Raw genomic sequence first — 21,074 nt, forward strand, 5'->3', positions numbered from 1 at the left:
ACATGTTGTGTTGTCATTGCAAGTAGTATACCATATTCTATAACAACCTATTCCCAAGGAATATCGTATATGGTGAACCGGGCCTCCAATGCTGAAGTTTATTTATATATCAAAATGACCTCAATACCTCCACCCCTGGTCTAACACCAAATGGTGAAACAGAACCTTTATATAAAGGATACCAGGGATTCTGTGGGGTTATTTCTTATCATAGGTCATGATTTTAATTAAAGTTAAAATACTCAATTTATTACTAAATCAAAAAAACTTCTTTGTTTGCATTGGCTGACCTGAATCAGCACATACTCTTACATCTTACATAAAAGTGTCTTGAACACAATGTATACACGGAGTTCCTTTATCCCTATACCTTCATTTTCTATTGCTTATATCTATCCACCTTTTCCTTCTGTCCCATGAAAGAATACACTTAACTGAATTGTGTTTAATCTTCTCCAGCCGGCTGGTGCCTATTCATGAGCCCATGAGGTATGTGGTAGTGCTTTCTCCGGTATGCAGATCTCTTCGTCACTCCGTTCTTATTTGTCTTTCATTGTGTATTTCATCATAATTTTCCAACTCTGTCGAAAAAAGAAAATAAATTTTTATGTCACATGCAAGCTAGGACCCCTATCCTATACACAGTGCCCAAAATCCATAAAAATCTTAGGAAACCTCCAGGGAGGCCAATAGTGTCAGCTCGAAATTCACTCTCAGAGCGAATCTGCCAGTATGTAGACACATTCTTACGTCCACTTATGGTGGAAATACCATCATATATAAAAGATTCCACGCATTTTTTGAAACAGATAGCTAACGTCAAGATCTCACATTCAACAAAACTAGTCACATTAGATGTGAGAGCATTATATACTTCGATACCTCAAAATGAAGCACTAGAAGTGACAGAACAGGCCCTGAATACACGGGTGAGACCATGGACAGTCCCTACAACATTTTTACAAAGGCTCATAAGTTTGGCATTGAAAAATAATTTCTTTTTGTTTGATGACCAGCTATATTTGCAAATAGCGGGTATAGCTATGGGAGCCACGTGTGCTCCATCAATAGCTAACTTGTTTATGGCACGTTATGAACAAAAGTATGTCTATACCGCCCCCGAATGGCAGAAAATCATATATTGGGGTCGATACATAGACGACATTTTTGCCCTATGGGAAGGTACAGAACAAGAATTTTCACAGTTTGTAGAGAAACTAAATTACTGTCATCCAACAATTAAGTTTGATTACAACTTGGAAAAGGTCCATATTAATTTTTTAGATATATGGATTCAAAAAGAAGGGCAAGAGCTACACACAGATTTGTACACAAAACCAACGGATAGCAATTCTCTTTTGGCATACGACAGTATGCATCCTAAACATCTAATAGGGAGTTTACCTTTTTCGCAATTCATACGATATAGAAGGATATGTGATTCCACTCGGAAATATGTGGAAAAATCAGAAATATTGAAGAGCAAATTTCAAGAAAGAGGTTACCCCAACAAAGAAATAAAACGGGCTCAAAAAAGAGCAAGGTTTAACGATAGAGAATGGTTATTGCAACCTAGAGAAAAGATAGAGGAGCCACAAATTAATTGTATATTGAAATATACAAAAGAATCAGATAAGCTAACAAAAATATTAAAAAAAACATTGGGGTATACTGCAAACACAGAATGAATTTAAAGATAAAAGACTGATGGTTTCATATAAGAGGAACACGAATCTGCAAGATACTCTTTGTAGATCAGACGTATGGACAAAAGAGCAGACAAATACAGGCATCCAAAAGAAATGTGGTAGATGTAGTATTTGTCCAAACATTTTAGAAGGATCGATTCTAGAATGGGAACATGGACAACAAATGATTAAAGTGAGAGGCCAAGCGAATTGTGAGACAGAGAATGTAGTATATGCAAGCAGATGTCCATGTAGCAAGATCTATATAGGACACACTTCAAGAAAATTTAAAACACGCATAATAGAACATAAACATGGAATAGTACATAAGAAAATAGAAGCACCTATGGCACAGCATTGTGCAGAAGAGGGTCATTCATTTGAACAAATGCAATTCATTGTGTTGGAAGTGATTAGTAAGGGCAAGAGAGGGGGGGATATTAAACAACAACTTTGGCAGCAGGAACAACGACTGATTTATCAGTTCAAAACAACTATGCCCAGAGGATTAAACAAGAACGTAGAATGGAAGGCATTCTACTAGCGGTCCCTTTAAATGAATGAAACAAAGGGATTGGAGGAGGATTTAGTGGGCGTCATATAAATATCGCGGCCATCTTGTGCACGGTAACATCAGAATTGAAAGTAAGAAATATAAGTAAAGAAGTTCCTGAAGCAGCGATTGTTATCGCGAAACAAGACGTTCTTGTCAACAGAGTTGGAAAATTATGATGAAATACACAATGAAAGACAAATAAGAACGGAGTGACGAAGAGATCTGCATACCGGAGAAAGCACTACCACATACCTCATGGGCTCATGAATAGGCACCAGCCGGCTGGAGAAGATTAAACACAATTCAGTTAAGTGTATTCTTTCATGGGACAGAAGGAAAAGGTGGATAGATATAAGCAATAGAAAATGAAGGTATAGGGATAAAGGAACTCCGTGTATACATTGTGTTCAAGACACTTTTATGTAAGATGTAAGAGTATGTGCTGATTCAGGTCAGCCAATGCAAACAAAGAAGTTTTTTTGATTTAGTAATAAATTGAGTATTTTAACTTTAATTAAAATCATGACCTATGATAAGAAATAACCCCACAGAATCCCTGGTATCCTTTATATAAAGGTTCTGTTTCACCATTTGGTGTTAGACCAGGGGTGGAGGTATTGAGGTCATTTTGATATATAAATAAACTTCAGCATTGGAGGCCCGGTTCACCATATACGATATTCCTTGGGAATAGGTTGTTATAGAATATAGTAAACCAAGGTACCCAATTAAAGGAAAAATAGAGAAGTAGTATACCATGCCATACTTTGTATTGTTCAAATATTTTTACTGCTATAAGTGCCTACTGCTCATGTTTGATCTATTCTTACGGTACACCGCCTTGAGTGAATTCCTTCAAAAAGGAGGTAAATAAATCCTAATAATAAATAAATAAATAAATAAATAAATAAATAAATAAAGATATTAAACAGCGTAGAGGACAATGGGGAGCCCTGAGGGACCCCATAAGTAGCTCCCCCAGGGCTCTGCCATTTCCTCATGCATTCTCACTATATATGATCTATATTCACTATATATGAAACCACAAAGTGTGAGAAACAGAATGTTTGTTCCCCAAGGCAGATGGTTCTTTGCCGAAACATGGTCTCATATCAGTTCCCTTTGGTATTGGTGCTTTGTCAATAAAAGTATATCTGGTTACATTTGATTGCTGGAAGTTCTTTGGTCTCCCCAACTTCAGATGGATTTGTATGAGCCAGCTCTGTGCAACGGGAGTATCCATTGTACAAGTGTCAATGTTTAAAATATCAGCAGGGCATTTACGAGTATATGCCAATTTTTCAAGACCTACGTGTGTAAGTGCTGCCATATAGAGATTGAGATTGATGACACAGAATATATCATGGCAACTTATGATGTTAATTCACTGTATACATCAATATCACAAAATGAGGCTATGAATGTGATCCAGGAAGTACGTGACAATAAGGAGCATCTACACAGTATCCCTACAGAATTTTTGATGAGTTTATCACATCTTGCTATGAAAGAGAATTTTTTCATTTATAAGGGACACATTTTCTTACAATGTATGGGGTAGTGGTGGGAACGACCTTCGCTTCATCCATTGCGAATTTATGTATGTTCAAATTCGAAGATAATCAGGTATAATGTTCACCATTTATTGAGAAAATAGATGGGTTTGATACATAGATGATATCTTTGTTTCATGGAGTGGTACAAAGATTGAACTGATTAAGTTCACTGAATGTTTGGGTACATGTGATGAGAATCTTAAATTTACAGCAACAGTGGCTACAGATACCATTCATTTCCTTATGTAGAGGTCTCATTACATAAGACCAGTTTTTCAACTAAGGTCTTTAATAAGCCCACAGACAGGAATACCTTTTTTATCATATGAAAGCTGTCATCCAAAATGTCTCAAAAACAGTCTGCCCTTGTCTCAGTTTTTACATATTAAAAGAAATTGTTCAGAATTGCAGGATTTCAGACAACAGAGTACAGAGTTAATGAAGAGGCTTAAACAAAGAGGTTATCCGAAAAAAGTTCTTAAAACATCCTATAAGAGAGCAAGATTTTACAATAGGGATTATTGTTGCAACCTAAGAACAAGGATATTAAGAATGATACCCATACTTGTGTGTTAAACATTTTTCTAATTGTACAGGAGCAGTCTGTAAAACTCCATCCAGCTTTTGCGGAGGTTGACCTAAGAGTTTTTTTGCTCGCAATAAAAATCTTAAGGAGATCTTATGCCCAGTAGGAATTGAAAAGAATGGTAAAATCTCCCAGAAGGGTGTTGTGGGCCACTTTAAATGTATGCAGTGTTCGGTTTGTGACATTATGTTACAGACTAAAGAGTTTTCTAATCCATCCGATGGTAGGGTGTATTATTTACAACATTCTTCTACATGTAAAAGTAAATATGTCATCTATGTAATAATATGTCCCTGTCAGAAATTATATGTGGGAATGACAAGCAGGAGTTTGAGATTGTATAGATAATAAGCACCGCTTTAAGGATGTTTTGTTATCGATCAAGAACCGATATGGCATTGAGGTGGTAATCGAATGCAGAGATTACAAAGACGGGAAGCACGTTGGATCTATAAACTCAATACCCTACAACCAATGGGATTGAATTAAGAGATCGATTGTTTTTAAGGATATAATAAAAAAAAAGTTTAGAAGGACGGTGACAGGGCAATCTCTACAATTGAACTTTTTTTGCAGATGAATCATGTAGGTATATTTTATCATTATTTTGTATTTTGTTGTAATGTTTTGTATAGTGTTGTATTTTAAATGTGACCCCTGAGGCAGGCGCTTTGGCGCCGAAACACGGACCGTGTCGGGTCCTTGATATGAATATTCTGAATAAACTGGTTTTTGATATTTCTCCCTATTGGTTTGCGCATTTGTCAGCCTCTACTTTTGCTGTTTTCCATTATTAAAGCGCCAGGCTGGAGGCGTCTGATGTCCGCAGTGCCCAGCCTAGATATGAGTTTATCTTTGCCAAACACACAGCAACTGCAAAGTAAGTGCTATGCAGTTTTTCTTTTATATATTTTTTTCAAAATGTTTTCTATATAGTAAGTATTTGTTGTTTTATTTTTTAGATTGGTTGTCTGTACTGACTAAGACCATGAAGAAGCTGTTTTTTGGTGAAACGGGTCCCGTTGGTTTTTATGCAGCAGACAATTTCTGTTGGCGTCATTTGAATATATCTACATTGTAGGTGCTTTAAAAATTGATGCTGAACTGTTAAATGTTTAAAAGATTTGGAAGAAAATGTAAAAACATATATTTCTATCTACAAGAGTGTGGAAAATCACTGACTAAATGTGAACACTTTCTTTGCTTTATATCGGGAGATTTGTTTGCTTTTTAATTCATATTTATGCCACATTTATTCCATGTTTTATCACTTTTGCTGATTTTATGGTATGTTTTTAAAGTTTTAATTTAATATATTGGTTATAGCATAATGGTGTTTTTATATGTATACTCCACTATTTATGTTTATTTTAATTTGTAAGTTTGTAATTTTCTGTATAGTTTTGGATTACCATTACCACTATATATGTATTTGCATATTTTAGGTTTCACAGACTCCTGACGCAGGCCAGTTGGCCGAAATACAGACCAGAGTCAAGTCACGCATTGTTTTGATTAAGGTATTAAGAGCATCATTATTGACATTGTGTTCTTTCATTGTCATCTTTGCTGTTTGTTATATGCAAGTACTTTCTCTGTCACAATCTATTTTTTTTCTGTACTTGGGGTATTTGGGGGTTAAGTGAGGTGGCAGAGGGAATTGAACCCAGTTCCTTAGGTTCTCCGCCCACTGCACTAACCATTAGGCTACTCCTCCTCCGCTAAACCTCTATGCTCTACTTCTGCTTTTTCCAAATATTCTATAAACTGGTGATGGTTGCAGGCACGCGCGTGAAGAAAATTCACAACTTTAATCATGTTTTCTATCCCATCAGGCAATGAAATTGACTTGCAAAGTATATAGCAAAGTGACCATTCTTCTAACTTCTGCAGATTCTTTTTCATGTTTTCCCCACCCTCCGGAGTGTCCACTCTGTTACAAATCTTGGTATCATCTGCAAAAAGGCAGACCTTCTAACCCTTTGGCAATGTCACTCACAAATATATTAAACAGAATCGGTCCCAGCACCGATCCTTGAGGCACTTCACAACTCACCTTTCCTTCCTCTGAGTAAATTCCATTAACCACCACCCTCTGACATCTGTCAACCAGTTCCTAATCCAGTTCACCACTTTGGGTCCTAACAAGCAACTATCAACAGTAATTGGCGTCAGTGGCGTACCAAGGGGGGGCGGTCCGCCCCGGGTGCACGCCGCTGGGGGGTGCTGCGGTGCGCGCCTGCTCTGAGTTCGCTAACTTCGCTCGTTCGCTGCAGCTCCCTCTGCCCCGGAACAGGTTACTTCCTGTTCCAGGGCAGAGGGAGCTGCAGCGAACGAGTGAAGTTAGCAAACTTGGAGCAGGCGCGCGCTGCGGCACCCCCCCAGCAGCGTGCACCTGGGGGGGGTGTCATATCACTGGAGGGGGGAGGTGTCATTTAGCGGGGGGGGGTGCGCTGCACCCGAGGGGGGGGGGGGGCGCATCGGCGATCCGCCCCGGGTGCCATCCAGGCCAGGAACGCCACTGGTTGGCGTTAAGATTTATGCACACAACTCACTAACCAGCTTATTTTCGAAAGAGAAAAACGCCTATAGTGTGACCTAAATTGGGAGATAGACGTTTGTCTCGCAAAGGCGCCCAAATTGGTATAATCAAAAGCTGATTTTGGGCGTTTCCAACTGCACTCCGTCACGGAAACGAATAAAGTTGACGGGGGCATGTCGGAGGCGTGGTGTAGGTGGAACTGGGGCGTGGTTATCAGCCGAGGAGAGATGGGCGTCTTTAGCTGATAATTGAAAAAAAAGGCATTTTGACCATGATTTTGGGTCACTTTTTTTGGACCCTTTTTTTTCACGAACAAGTCCCAAAAAAGTGCTCCAACTGCCCAGATAACCACTGGAGGGAATCGGAGATGACCTCCCCGGACTCCCCCAGTGGTCACTAACCCCCTCCCACCAAAAAGCCCCCACTTTAAAAACTTTTTTTCCAGCCTGTATGCCAGCCTCAAATGCCGTACCCACCTCCATGACAGCAAAATGTGTTCGATCCTCTCACAGCCTTTCCCTGGGTCAGATGTGGCTCTCGGGTGCAGTACAGGGTCACATCAGCATTGCATTGTGGTGGGTGTAGAGTATTGGGCTCCGTGATTTCATTAGCTTGTGTTACAGTCTCACGATGTTGGTAGTTGGTAGGCTCTTCTCCCATGGTGCTTTTCCCCCTGCCTACTGGGTCAGAGTGTGCCCTGTTGTGTTTCCTGTTGTAGTCCATGCAGTAGTGGCCATTTTTGTAAGCCAGTTTTAGTTCCCTTTCCTGTGTTAGCCACGTTAGACAACTTAGTTCTTCCCTTGAATGTGGCTGAAAGAGGGCATTGTACAGCATTCTGCCAGCTCTGACCTACTGCTCATCTCAGTACCAGGGAGACTCGTTGCCAGTGGGGCACAACCTCTGATCTGCAGTTAACTGTGAGTAAAGGCGGTTATTCCAATAAAGGACGTTTTCAGAGAGATTAGTCTTCAGGTGTCAACTGGTGTGCCAATGTTATATAGCAGCAACCAGTCCTAGAGGCCTGCATGTATGCAGGTCCCTGGAGCACTTTTAGTGGGTACCGCAGTGCACTTCAGCCAGGTGGCCCCAGACCCATCCCCCCCCCCACCTGTAACACTTGTGCTGGTAAATGGGAGGCCTCCAAAACCCACTGTACCCACATGTAGGTGCCCTCTTCACCCCTAACAGCTATGGTAGTGTTATACATTTGTGGGTAGTGGGTTTTGGGGGAGGGGGGTTGGGAGCTCAGCACCTGTGGTAAGGGAGCTATGCATGTGGGAGCTTTTTCTGAAGTCCACCGCACTGACCTAGGGTGCCTAGTTGGTGTCCTGGCATATCAGGGGGGCCAGTGCAGGGGCGTATCTGAACTGCGGCGGTAGGGGGGGCCAGGGCCAGAGTGAGGGGGCACATTATAGCCCCCCCCTGCCGCCGCCATTGCCGATCCCCCTCCCCCCAGCCGCTGCCATTGCCAACCCTCCCCCTCCGTTGTTGTCGCCTACCTTCGCTGGCGGGGGACCCCAACCCCCGCCAGCCAAGGTCCGCGTCCTCCTGCCGCTGCCGGCTGCCGTTAAAAGAATTCCGTCAGCTGGCGGGGGACCCCCAACCCCCGCCAGCCAAGCCGAGGTCCTTTCATTTCTTCTTCCAGTAAAGCTGGCGCCGAAAGTTTCTTCTGAGTCTGATGTCGCTGCACGTTGTACGTGCAGGACGTCAGACTCAGAAACAGATCATTCTGTTTCTGAGTCTGACGTCCTGCACGTACAACGTGCAGCGACGTCAGACTCAGAAGAAACTTTCGGCGCCAGCTTTACTGGAAGAAGAAATGAAAGGACCTCGGCTTGGCTGGCGGGGGTTGGGGGTCCCCCGCCAGCTGACGGAATTCTTTTAACGGCAGCCGGCAGCGGCAGGAGGACGCGGACCTTGGCTGGCGGGGGTTGGGGTCCCCCGCCAGCGAAGGTAGGCGACAACAACGGAGGGGGAGGGTTGGCAGCGGTAGGGGGGTCCAGGGCGAAATCTGCGGGGGCCCAGGCCCCTGAGGCCCCACGCAGATACGCCCCTGGGCCAGTGTACTACCAATCCTGGCCCCTCCCACGACCAAATGGCTTGGATTAGGACGTTTTTGAGCTGGGCATTTTTAGTTTCCATTATCGCTAAAAAACAAACAAACGCCCAGCTCAAAAACGTCCATTTTTTTGAAAATTCGGTTCGGTTCGCCCCTTCGCGGACCCGTTCTCGGAGATAAACGCCCATGGAGATAGGCGTTTCCGTTCGATTATGCCCCTCCACATGTATTCTGTAATGTGGTGCGCATAAATTCTAAGTTGCATAGTTGAAAGGGGGGGTTTGGCCATGGGCGGGACATTGGCATTTCTTAAATCTATGCATGTTGCTATAAAATACACCTGCTCTGTGCCTAATTTAAGCATTGGGATTTACGCCAAGTAAAACACAGTGTAAATGGCCACAACTAAATTTGGTTGTGTGGAGAGGTGCACGGCGTATTCTATATACCATGTGGAAATGTAAGCCTATTCTATAAAATTTAGGCATATTTTAGGGGCCCTTTTACTAAGCCGTGTAAGTGTCTATGCGCGCCCAGTGCATGCAAAAATGGATTTACCGCATGGCTGTTGTGATAATTTCATTTTTGGCGCGTGGCCGATACACGCGGCCGAAAAATATTTTTTATTTTCTGCTGCATGTATTGAATGTGTGCCAAGTGGCATTTGGCGCACGTAGGTCATTACCGCCCGGCTACCGCGTGAGACTATCGGACCGACCGTTCACTTGTCTATTAGATTGTAAGCTCTTTGAGCAGGGACTGTCTCTCTTTGTTAAATTGTACAGCGCTGCGTAACCCTAGTAGCACTCTAGAAATGTTAAGTAGTAGTAGTAGTAGACTTTACCGCTAGGTCAATGGCTGGTGGTAAGGTCTCAGACCCAAAATGCACACGCGGCAATTTTCATTTTGTCACACGTCTATTTTGGCAAGAATTAAAAAAAAGGCCTTTTTTTACAGGTGCGCTGAAAAATGATTCTGCGTGCGCCCAAAATCCGTGCCTACACTACCGCAGCCATTTTTCAGTGCACCTTAGTAAAAGGACCCCTTAGAGAATACGCCTAGGCGTATTTTTTTCCCATGTGGAATTTTCAGACACCATATATAGAATCTAGCCCTTTTTGCCTAACTTTGGGCATGAGCATTTATGCCTGCAGGTGTAAATGTTGGCGTGCAAACGCAGGTATTCAATAACATCATGCCTAAATCCTGGAAATGCCTTTAACGCTGCAACTTGACTCTCCCATGGCCATGCCTCCTTTGGAGTGACACGCCAATAATTGATTGTTGGTGCCTAATTGACTAATTAGTTTACATGTTGATCTGGGATATGCACCCAGATTTGGGCAACCTATACAGAATCTGGGGTGTGCCCCCTCTGAACACAGAAATCCACTTGGCCTGTAGATTAAAAAAGAAAATGACAATATGGGACATCACTCTGAAAGGCCTTGTGTATCAGTGCTAAGATATTAAACTTTATCCAGAATTGAATACGCAGCCAAAGCAATGATTTTAAGTAAAGTGTTAATATGATGATGACATTTAGAAGAAGGTGAACTGGTAGTCAGGGATGAACCACCATATGATGGTGAGCTAGCTGAGGCAAGGTGGAAGGGGTGGGGGGAGCAGTGCACATTTTGGGTTGAACAGGACCTTAAAGCTATATTGCAACTGCTTAATTAAGAGGTTAATTTTATAACAGGTTGCATTGGTTTGGAAGGAAAGTAGGCATCTATTTTTAGCTTATTTTATAAAGACACATTGGCCTCTATGACATTATAGATTCATTTACTGCCGTTTTAAAGAAACTCACTCAAGGCGGTGCACAGCAGGAATAAGTCAAACATAGGCAACAGACAATTACAGCTGTAAAAGTATTCAAATAACAAATGTGAGCCTAAAACACATTAAAACATTTTAACAGACAGTATAGAGTGTAAGCAAAGATGGAACATATAGATAAGAGAGTAGGAACTAATTAAAAGAAACTTGCACATGAAGTCAAAAAGGTACTTGAATATGATCTCAACTAGGGCAGGAGAGGATAAGCAAGTCCTGCTACAGGACAAACTCTACGCAAATAAAAGAAACTGAATGCTTAGCCAGAATAGGGGGAGGAGTGGCCTAGTGGTTAGGGTGGTGGACTTTGGTCCTGGGGAACTGAGGAACTGAGTTCAATTCCTGGCACAGGCAGCTCCTTGTGACCTTGGGCAAGTCACTTAACCCTCCATTGCCCGCCACATTGAGCCTGCCATGAGTGGGAAAGCACAGGGTACAAATGTAATAAAAAATAAATACAATAAGACACATAACAAAGGGACAGTAGATAGAAACAGAAACCCCTATATAGGTAAGAGAGCTAAACCTATAAGTTGAAGATCACAGGGAAAACATCACATCAATGACTACTCCCCATTTGGCTGAATCTGTAATGAATATCACCAGCTGCACTATTCATTTTGACCTTTAAAGTTCTTGAGAATTTCGATTGAGGGGGCTGGAAAGTGTTGATAAATTGAGGAACCTTCGGTTTCTCAGTTTTCCTATTGCTCATTTGATCTCTCCAGAAATACTTTTCTTTAATTATTTTAAGGATGCCCATAGTTATTCTAACCCGGATGGAATAATGATTTCATTTACATAAGTCTCTTCTGGCACATGTGATGAAAGATGAATTTGATTCCATAGAGGAGGCAGGGAGCTTGGATCTGACAGGTTTTCTGGAATGCTCCACAGATTTGATATCCTCTAGAGTTACACTTTTAGACACATTTACCAAAGAGAAAGACATGATTTTAGTTTTAAGAGCTTACTTGAAAAAGAAAGACCTTATGTATTGTGATCAAAACAATTCAGGCCACTAAAGTAACCTTGAAGTCATGTGTCTTAGCCTTGTGAGGTTCTCCTGTATGTGCCTTGTGACCTGAAAGGCAGTTGATATATCTTCACTGATGTAACTCAATTAGAGAAATGTATTCTTCTTAGGTCACAATTTGCTTCACCCAGATGAGGATTAGTAAATGAGGGTGGTTATTGGTATTGTAAGTTTACCATGGAACTTTGTAAATCTAAGTGCTTTGAAAATACACCTCCACATGATGGGTCTCATCATGCTTATAAGGATGTCATTTTGGGACTTTTCTTTTTGATTTTTAATTTTATATTCTTCTTCTCTCCTTGATGTGGGCTAGGAGAGATTAATTAGCTGCATTTCTTTTTCATTATATTGTTTACCATCCCTATTTTGTCAATTATCAAAGCATTGTTAGCATATCTGGGTTTAAAAAAGGTTTGGACAAAGTCCATAAACTGCTAGGACATGGGGAAATCCACTACTGGGATTAGTAGCATAGAATCATAGGTGTTGTAGTCCACATTATGGAAGCTCAAATGACATGTACTAAACCGTGCTAGGGATTCCTGGTGTGGCAAATGGCCATGTGGGAATCCCTAGCAGCGGCGTAGCGAGGCCGGCTGACACCAGGGGCGGGTCGCCGCTATGCACCCCCCCCCCCCGGGTGCAGCACGGCGCATCCCCCCCCTCGGCGCACGCAACCCCACCCCACCCCAGAGTGCATCTTTACCACTGGCGCTCCGCCCCGCCAAGTGCACATCATCTCTGGGAGCTGCGTCGGCTCCGTTGGTTCCCTGCTTTCTCTGCCCTGGAACAGGAAGTAACCTGTTCCGGGGCAGAGAGAACAGGTAACCAGCAGCGCCGACACTTCCCCAGCGCGTGCACCCGGGGCGGACCGCCCCACCGCCCTCCCCTTCCTACGCCACTGATCCCTAGCATGGTTTAGTAAAAGAGGTTCTTAGTTTACAAAAAGAAAAATAATTTGAAGAAAAAAAAATAGAATTCAATCCTACCCTATGATAGTATTGTTTAAAACGTATACTAGTATTATTCAGTTAAAGAGAAGCTGGAGTAACACTGAGCAATTGCTATTTCTTCAGGTGATGAAATTTTTAGCACCTCCTTAAAATATTTATTCAACAACATCTCTGATGAAAGCAATCTTGTTTGAAGAAAATTTAAAAAAATCTCAGGTTTTTAGAGCACAGTGAGTTTTCTAGTCTCTCCGTTGCATATCGCATTATGAGGCTGTCTTTAATTGCTGTAACTCCAGAAGCCTAAAGAGTACAAATCGGAGCCTTGCATGGCGGCATGTCTCTCTCTCCTTCCTTCTTGCAGTCTCCAGTATCACTTCTCCTCCTCTCCGCTCTGCTCCCGCTATTGCAACTTCCTGTTTTCCTCGTAGGCAGGTTGCTCGCAGCAGAGAGAAGACTTCCGGGCCACGCAAAGGCAGCGTGCTTACCATTGCTAACGTGGCCGACAGCCCAGAAGATGGAAAGGCTGCAGAAGGATCAGAGCAGAGAGGTGGAGGAGTGACACCGGAGCTTTCAGGGGGAGCAAGAGTGTGACACAGGACCCAGCGGCGACAGTAGAGGGGGGGGAGTGAGTGACACCGAACTTGTAGGGAAGGAGGGAGGAAGGGCGGGTGACACCGGACTATAGAGTTGCACGAGGACAGAAATCCAACCCATCCCCGCCCATCCCCACTGGAATCCAACCCATCCCCGTCCGTCCCCGTGGGGAATCTAACCCATCCCTGCCCGTCCCCACTGGGAATCTAACCCGTCCCCGCAAGAAGTTAACCTGTCCTCACACAGTCCCACAAGAATTTAATGGTACATTTTAAAAAATTGCTGTCGGCTCTCTCAGTCTCTCTCTGGGTTTGAGCTGCAGCACTGTAGGCAAGGAAGGAACAGAAGTTGGAACACTCTGGTGCACACATGTAAGACATTTCTGCTTCATTGGCACTGTGGGCTAAGATATCGCCACATGCACGCGGCAATAGGTCAGGTGATATCTGATGCTCATGCCTATGTCAGAGCTGAGGTCTGTGCATCAGTCTGGGAGCAGAGAGGAGTAATAGTAACATAGTAAATGACAGCAGATAAAAACCGGATCGGTCCATCCAGTCTGCCCAATAGTCACAATCATTATCAATTCATGCTTAAATCAACAATGAATGTGATATTATATACCTGATTTTGGTCTTTCTGTGGCGTTTCTGGGGCATAGACCATAGAAGTCCACCTGACCCTATCCTTATGTTCCAACTGCTGGAGTTGCCCTCGAAGCCCACTCCAGCCTATTCATCTTCTCATTTGCAGGACACAGACCATAAAAGTCTGTCCAGCACTGTCCTCATGTTCCAGCCACTAAAGTTGCTGTTTAAACCCTTTCCAACCGATCCTAAACCAGATTGCCATATATGAGACACAGACCGTACAGGTCTCCCAGTATCAGCCTTAGTTCATCACAGCCAGAGTCACCATCTGTCACTTGACACATCCTCACACATGCAGCCATTTAAGTTTAGGTTTTTTATAACTTTCATTTTCTAATTAGAGATTCTCTGTGTTCATCCCATGCCTTTTTGAATTTCATCACCATTTATATCTCTACCACCTTCTCAATGGAGACTTTCCGCATCTGTGCTGTTAAAGCAAAGAAAAGGAGGAGGAGACAGCACTCAAAGAACTTGGTACTTGGTAGGTGAGAGGCTGGCGCAAGTGCAGCATACACTGCCATGAGAACCTCACAAGAACTGCTGCCCCCACGGGAACCCCACAGGAACTGCTTCTGTCCCCACATGATCCCCACAGGATCCCCACAGAACTGCTTCCATCCCTGTAGGAATTCCATGGGTTCCACGGGATTCCTGCAAACCCCGTTCCCATGTAGGTCTCTACACCGGACCTTGTAGGAAAGGAGGGAGGGAGAGTGATACCGACCCTGTGGGGGGGGGGAGATTGGGAGAGTGAAGGAGGGAAAGCAACACAGAACCTTGTGGGGGAGGGAGGGAAAGCAACACTGGACCTTGTGGGGGGGCAGGGGGGTAGGCAGGGAAAGCAACACCAGACTTTGTGGAGGGGGAGAGGGAGGGAAAGTGACACCGGACCTTTTTTTTTTTGTTACATTTGTACCCCGCGCTTTTCCCACTCATGGCAGGCTCAATGCGGGCTGGGTCAATGAAGGGTTAAGTGACTTGCCCAGAGTCACAAGGAGCTGCCTGTGCCTGAAGTGGGAATCAAACTCATTTCCTCAGTTCCCCAGGACCAAAGTCCACCACCCTAACCACTAGGCCACTCCTCCACTCCGGACTCTGGACCTTGGAGAGAAGGAGGGAGGGAGGGGGAGCGAGGCCGTACCTTGGAGGGGGAGAGGGAGGGGGAGCGAACCCGTACCTTGGAGGGAGAAGGGAGGGAGTGAGCAAGCCCATACCTTGGAGGGAGGGAGAGAGGGGGAGCAACACTTGACATTGCAAGGGGGGGAGAGAGGAAGTAAGGGCATGGGTATAGGGTAAGAGATATAAGAAATGCCTTGGAAGCAAGGGAATGAAAGAGAGACAGGGATGGAGCTGGCGACTAATAGGGTGATGAGATCCAGTGGAGGGTAGATGAGGGCTAAGAGGATGGGAATGGGGGCTAAGAAAGTGGGTGAAAGATGGGGAAAGATAGGGGTTTAGGAGACTGGATATGTGAGAGACAGAGGGAGCAATGGTAAAAGCTAGTAGGTAGATGAGAAGTGAAACAGAGACTGTGAGAGAAAGGGGGATAAACACAAATGGGAGGGGGGACATGAAATTAAAGGTCACTGCCAGACAAATGTAGAGAAAGTAAGGAAGAAGCCAAGAGGAGAGAGAAGAAATGGAAACGCCAACACGGAAAAGCATTTAGAGAAGACCGACACATGGAATGTGGAAAAGAGACTGAGACCAGCTCAGTTAGAAAAATAAAATGCTGGGACAACAAAGGTAGAAAAGAAATATTTTTAAGGACTGAGATGTACCTGTTTTGTAAAATGTACATCTTTTCTATTTTTGTATTTTGCAGAGTACAGGAGAAAATACATTGCTTACAGATTCTGGCTTTCTTGAGGGAGATCTCTGTGTCAGTTTTTCTGTGGTTCCTTGTTTTGTATAGTGATAAAAACCACTGAGGTGGGGGATCTGTCCTGGGACTTCTTCTCTTCTCCATCTATACTTCTTCCCTTGGTACTCTGATCTCATCCCATGGTTTTCAGTATCAGGGCCGGTCTTAGCAAGTGCGGGGCCCTATGCAGACCAATTTGGTGGGGCCCCATCCTAGCCCCGCCCCTATCCTAGCCCCGCCCCCGCCCATTGATAAGATTATTCAGTTTTCAGAAAATTTTTATTTATGAAATTTCAAATAAAGACAAATGAAGCTAAACTTGTACAGAAAAACTGATTGAAATAATAAGCACAATGCTATCATGAAACCCCCCCTCCCAAGAAATTATTCAAGTCCACAATTAGTAATTCAAATTCTCATAACCCCGGGGGGGGGGGGGGGTGCGGACACACAATCTCTCCACTGCAAAACATTATACACAAACTTGTGCAAAAACACAGTCAGAACCTTACCAAACCATAACAGCACTAATTCCAAGGACAGGTCGAGCTACAACCTTATGCATGGAAAGGCAGAACTGTAATTACACCAGGCTCTATAACACCAATATACTACCTTGTGAAAAAAAAAGGGCTGCAAATACTACACGCTAGCAGGATACTGTACCTTGATCACACATGAAAAACACATGACACAACAAATATGAAGGCAAAATACTGAATGGAAAATTACCTCAAGAAGTCAGACTCAGCATGCAGCAATACTAGAAAAATTGAAACTTACATGCAAAATATCACAGATGCACATTTCTAAAAGCTGACATTCCAATTAATAAATTCTGAATAAAATACTTTTTTTCTACCTTTGTTGTCTGATCATTTAGTTTTTCTATTCGCTTTGGTCCCAGTGTCTTCTGTTTTATGCAGTGTCTTCTTTCCGTTTGATATTTTTTCTCTCACCGTGTCCACCATCCTCCTGTGTCCTTATGTGTTCTGTCTACCATCCAGCCCTTAAATTCAACAATTTGCCCTCCATACACATCCAGCATTTCTCCTCTCTCCCCTCCACTCCATTTCCAGCAATTTCTCCTCTCCCTGGGCCCTGCCATCCCATCCAAGTCCATCCTTGGCCCTCTCTACCCTTCCCTCCTCCATCCACATCCAGCAATTCTCCTCTCTCCCCTCCCCTCCATTTCCAGCAATTTCTCCTCTCCCTGGGCCCTGCCCTCCCATCTGTTCCTCTCTCCCCTGCCCCCCTCCATTCACCCATGTATCCAGCAATTCCCCTCTCTCCCTGGGCCCTGCCATCCCATCCAAGTCCATCCTTGGCCCTCTCTGCCCTTCCCTCCTCCATCCACATCCAGTAATTGTCCCCTCTCCCTTCCCCTCCATTTCCAGCAATTTCTCCTCTCCCTGGGCCCTGCCCTCCCATCTGTTCCTCTCTCCCCTGCCCCCCTCTATTCACCCATGTATCCAGCAATTCCCCTCTCTCCCTGGGCCCTGCCATCCCATCCAAGTCCATCCTTGGCCCTCTCTGCCCTTCCCTCCTCCATCCACATCCAGTAATTGTCCCCTCTCCCTTCCCCTCCATTTCCAGCAATTTCTCCTCTCCCTGGGCCCTGCCCTCCCATCTGTTCCTCTCTCCCCTGCCCCCCTCCATTCACCCATGTATCCAGCAATTCCCCTCTCTCCCTGAGCCCTGCCATCCCATCCATGTCTCTCTTTCCCCTGCCTGCCCTCTTCTCTCCCCCACGATGCACGATCGATCATCGATCCCTTTCCTTTTTCGCTTTTAAATTTACCTCCAGTCCAGCAGCGTCAGTGAAAGCGCTCCCAGCCAGTAAAAGCGCTTCTCTTCGCTGTGTCCCGCCTTCTTCTGACGTCATGACGTCAGAAGAAGGCGGGACACAGCGAAGAGAAGCGCTTTTATTGGCTGGGAGCGCTTTCACTGACGCTGCCGGACTGGAGGTAAATTTAAAAGCGAAAAAGGAAAGGGATCGGTGATCGATTGTGGGGGAGAGAAGAGGGCAGGCAGTTCGGACGAGCGGCGGCGATCCCCGGTTGGAACTAGGTCAAGGCTGACTGAGGCACGCCGCGCGGGGCCCCCCTAAGCGCGGGGCCCTATGCGGCCGCCTCGGTCGCCTCGGCCTAAGACCGGCTCTGTTCAGTATCATCTTTACGCTGATGACTCCCAGATCTACCTCTCCACACCAGAAATCTCAGCCGAAATCCAGGTCAAAGTATCAGCCTGCCTGTCTGACATTGCTGCCTGGATGTCTCAGCGCCATCTGAAACTAAACATGACCAAGACTGAGCTTCTTATCTTTCCCCCTAAACCAACCTCTCCTCCTCCCCCATTCTCTATTTCTGTGGATAACACTTTCATCCTTCCTGTCTCATCAGCGCTTAACCTTGGGGTCATCTTCGACTCCTCCCTCTCCTTCTCTGCACATAGTCAACAGACTGCTAAAACCTGTTGTTTCTTTTTCTATAATATCAGCAAAATTCACCCTTTCCTTTCTGAGCACACTACCAGAACCCTCATCCACGCTCTTATCACCTCTCGCTTAGACTATTGCAACTTGCTTCTCACAGGTCTCCCACTTAGCCATCTCTCTCCTCTTCAATCTGTTCAAAATTCTGCTGCACGACTAATATTCCGCCAGGGTCGTTATGCTCATATTAGCCCTCTCCTCAAGTCACTTCACTGGCTTCCTATCCCTTTCTGCATACAGTTCAAACTCCTCTTATTGACCTATAAGTGCATTCACTCTGCAGCTCCTCAGTACCTCTCCACTCTCATCTCTCCCTACATTCCTCCCCAGGAACTCCGTTCACTGGGTAAATCTCTCTTATCTGCACCCTTCTCCTCCACTGCTAACTCCAGACTCCGTTCCTTTTATCTTGCTGCACCATATGCCTGGAATAGACTTCCTGAGCTGGTATGTCAAGCTCCATCTCTGACCGTCTTCAAATCTAAGCTAAAAGCCCACCTTTTTGATGCTGCTTTTAACTCCTAACCCTTGTTCACTTGTTCAGAACCCTTATTTTATCATCCTCACTTTAGTATTCCCTTATCTTTTGTTTGTCCTGTCTGTCCTAATTAGATTATAAACTCTGTCGAGCAGGGACTATCTCTTCATGTTCAAGTGTACAGCGCTGCGTATGTCTAGTAGCACTATAGAAATGATAAGTAGTAGTAGTAAGTAGGAATGGATGACCACTATGAATAGTCTAGAAGGGAAAAGAGGGAAAGTAGTGGAAGGGTCTTCCAACATAGGACACTAACACACAGGTAATTGTTCAAGAGGCTTTATTGGCAATTACCTGCATGATAATGTTGGAGGATCCTTCCACCACTCTCCCTCTTTTCCCTATTTTGTATCATGTGAGGGGTCTGTACATGTTCTGCATGTGCAACTTAGGTGAAGGATTCTGCTAGCATGTAGTGTCTGTATAGGAATGCATAACAGTCCAGATTGTTCCAGCTGCCCAGCAGCAGGTAGCAGGTACATTGGTGTTTGGGGGGGGGGGGTATTTTTTCTATCTATGTGGCATGGTATGGAGAGTTTTTGATAAGAAAGGAGAAAGCTGGCATTTGGAGATAGCAAATTACAAATAATCAGGAAGAACAAATCCAACAAACCAAGTTAAACCATAAACTCACTATAATAAACTTGGGTTCAAAATAATTTATCTTTTTTTATATATGCACTTTAAAAAAATACTATGAAGTGTTTTAAATTGTTTTAAATGTGATCAGACCATACCGTTTACACCCATTATATCCCCAAGAGGAATATGTGGTGGTGTCACAATGGAACCATCATTGCACATACGATGTTCCGCCTCCTAATATTTGTGTATGTACATACAGCTGAGCCCAAGTAGATCTTAATCACCGGTGTATGCGTATATCTATAATACATATGTATAGGTCATAAACTACTCACATTAAATACTGTTAGACTTGAGCTCAAACCTCCGCCCATAAATTATGGTACATTCCATATTACCATCTGATACATGGATTATAAAACATACAATTCAACATTTGTTTAAACCTAAAGGAGGTATATGTTAATTCATGACACCCTGATCTCACTTCCCCCACATATCTTACATAAACCAACCCACAATGCGATATACACACATATTCACATAATTATTTCACTTCCCTTGGGGTATATTGTGCTCGTGCTTGTGCTTCATTAAAATCACATATCATTCATCCATTCCAATCTTGCCATCATAATAACTGCTCCCTTTAACTCTGGCCGAGTTTCAAAAGTCTTCATCAGAAAGGGAAAAATACTAATCCTTTAAACCAATTTACAGGCATCATAAATCCCCCGGGTGGGATCGCCTCTGGAACCCTTCCTCACTCCAAGTTTATTATAGTGAATTTGGAGATAGCAAACAGAGATGGTGCTGTGTCAGGCCTAGGGAAAGTGCACTCTCCCCTTGCTAATTGTATAAATGTGAGGGGCATAATGAGAGAAATTTCCCTTTGTGCTGGCTCATTTCAGTTTAAAAACAAAACCAAAACTTCATTGCTTTGATATACTGGCTTCATATTCAATGTTTTAATCTGGGGTGTGTGTTTTTTTTAAGAACCATAATGAATATGTATGTATGCAAATGAATAAGCCACATCCTTCCCCCCCCCCCCCCCCCACCACCCCACCAAAAAAAATAAAATGACCAAACTACGCCCATGCTTGGTTCTATTTTTTAAAATATTTTTGTAAGTGACTTTGCAGAAGGGCTGTCGGGAAAGTTTTGTCTTTTTGCAGATATCAAATTCAGCAACAGGGTAGATGTTCTGGAAGGTGTGGAAACACGAAGAGGGATGTAGTGAAGACTGAGGAATATTCTAGAGTTTGGTACTTAAGATTTAATGTTAAAACATACAGGGTCTGGTACAATATAGGGGGTGATGTTCCAGGTCATTGTACCTGGGCCAGGGGCATGAACTAGGGCTTTTTCCAGAACCCAGAAATTATAGGTTCCAGATGCAGTCCCTAGGTGTAGCCTTTAAGCATGGCGTTAACTCCCACCCTGCTCCTGGGAGCATTGAACAATGCCTTCTCAGCCACCCCCATCCCATCTAACACAGGGATCAAATTGGAAATGTTTCACATGG

The sequence above is a fragment of the Microcaecilia unicolor genome, chromosome 3 (genome assembly GCF_901765095.1).
Source record: "Microcaecilia unicolor chromosome 3, aMicUni1.1, whole genome shotgun sequence".
Taxonomy (NCBI): Eukaryota; Metazoa; Chordata; class Amphibia; order Gymnophiona; family Siphonopidae; genus Microcaecilia; species Microcaecilia unicolor.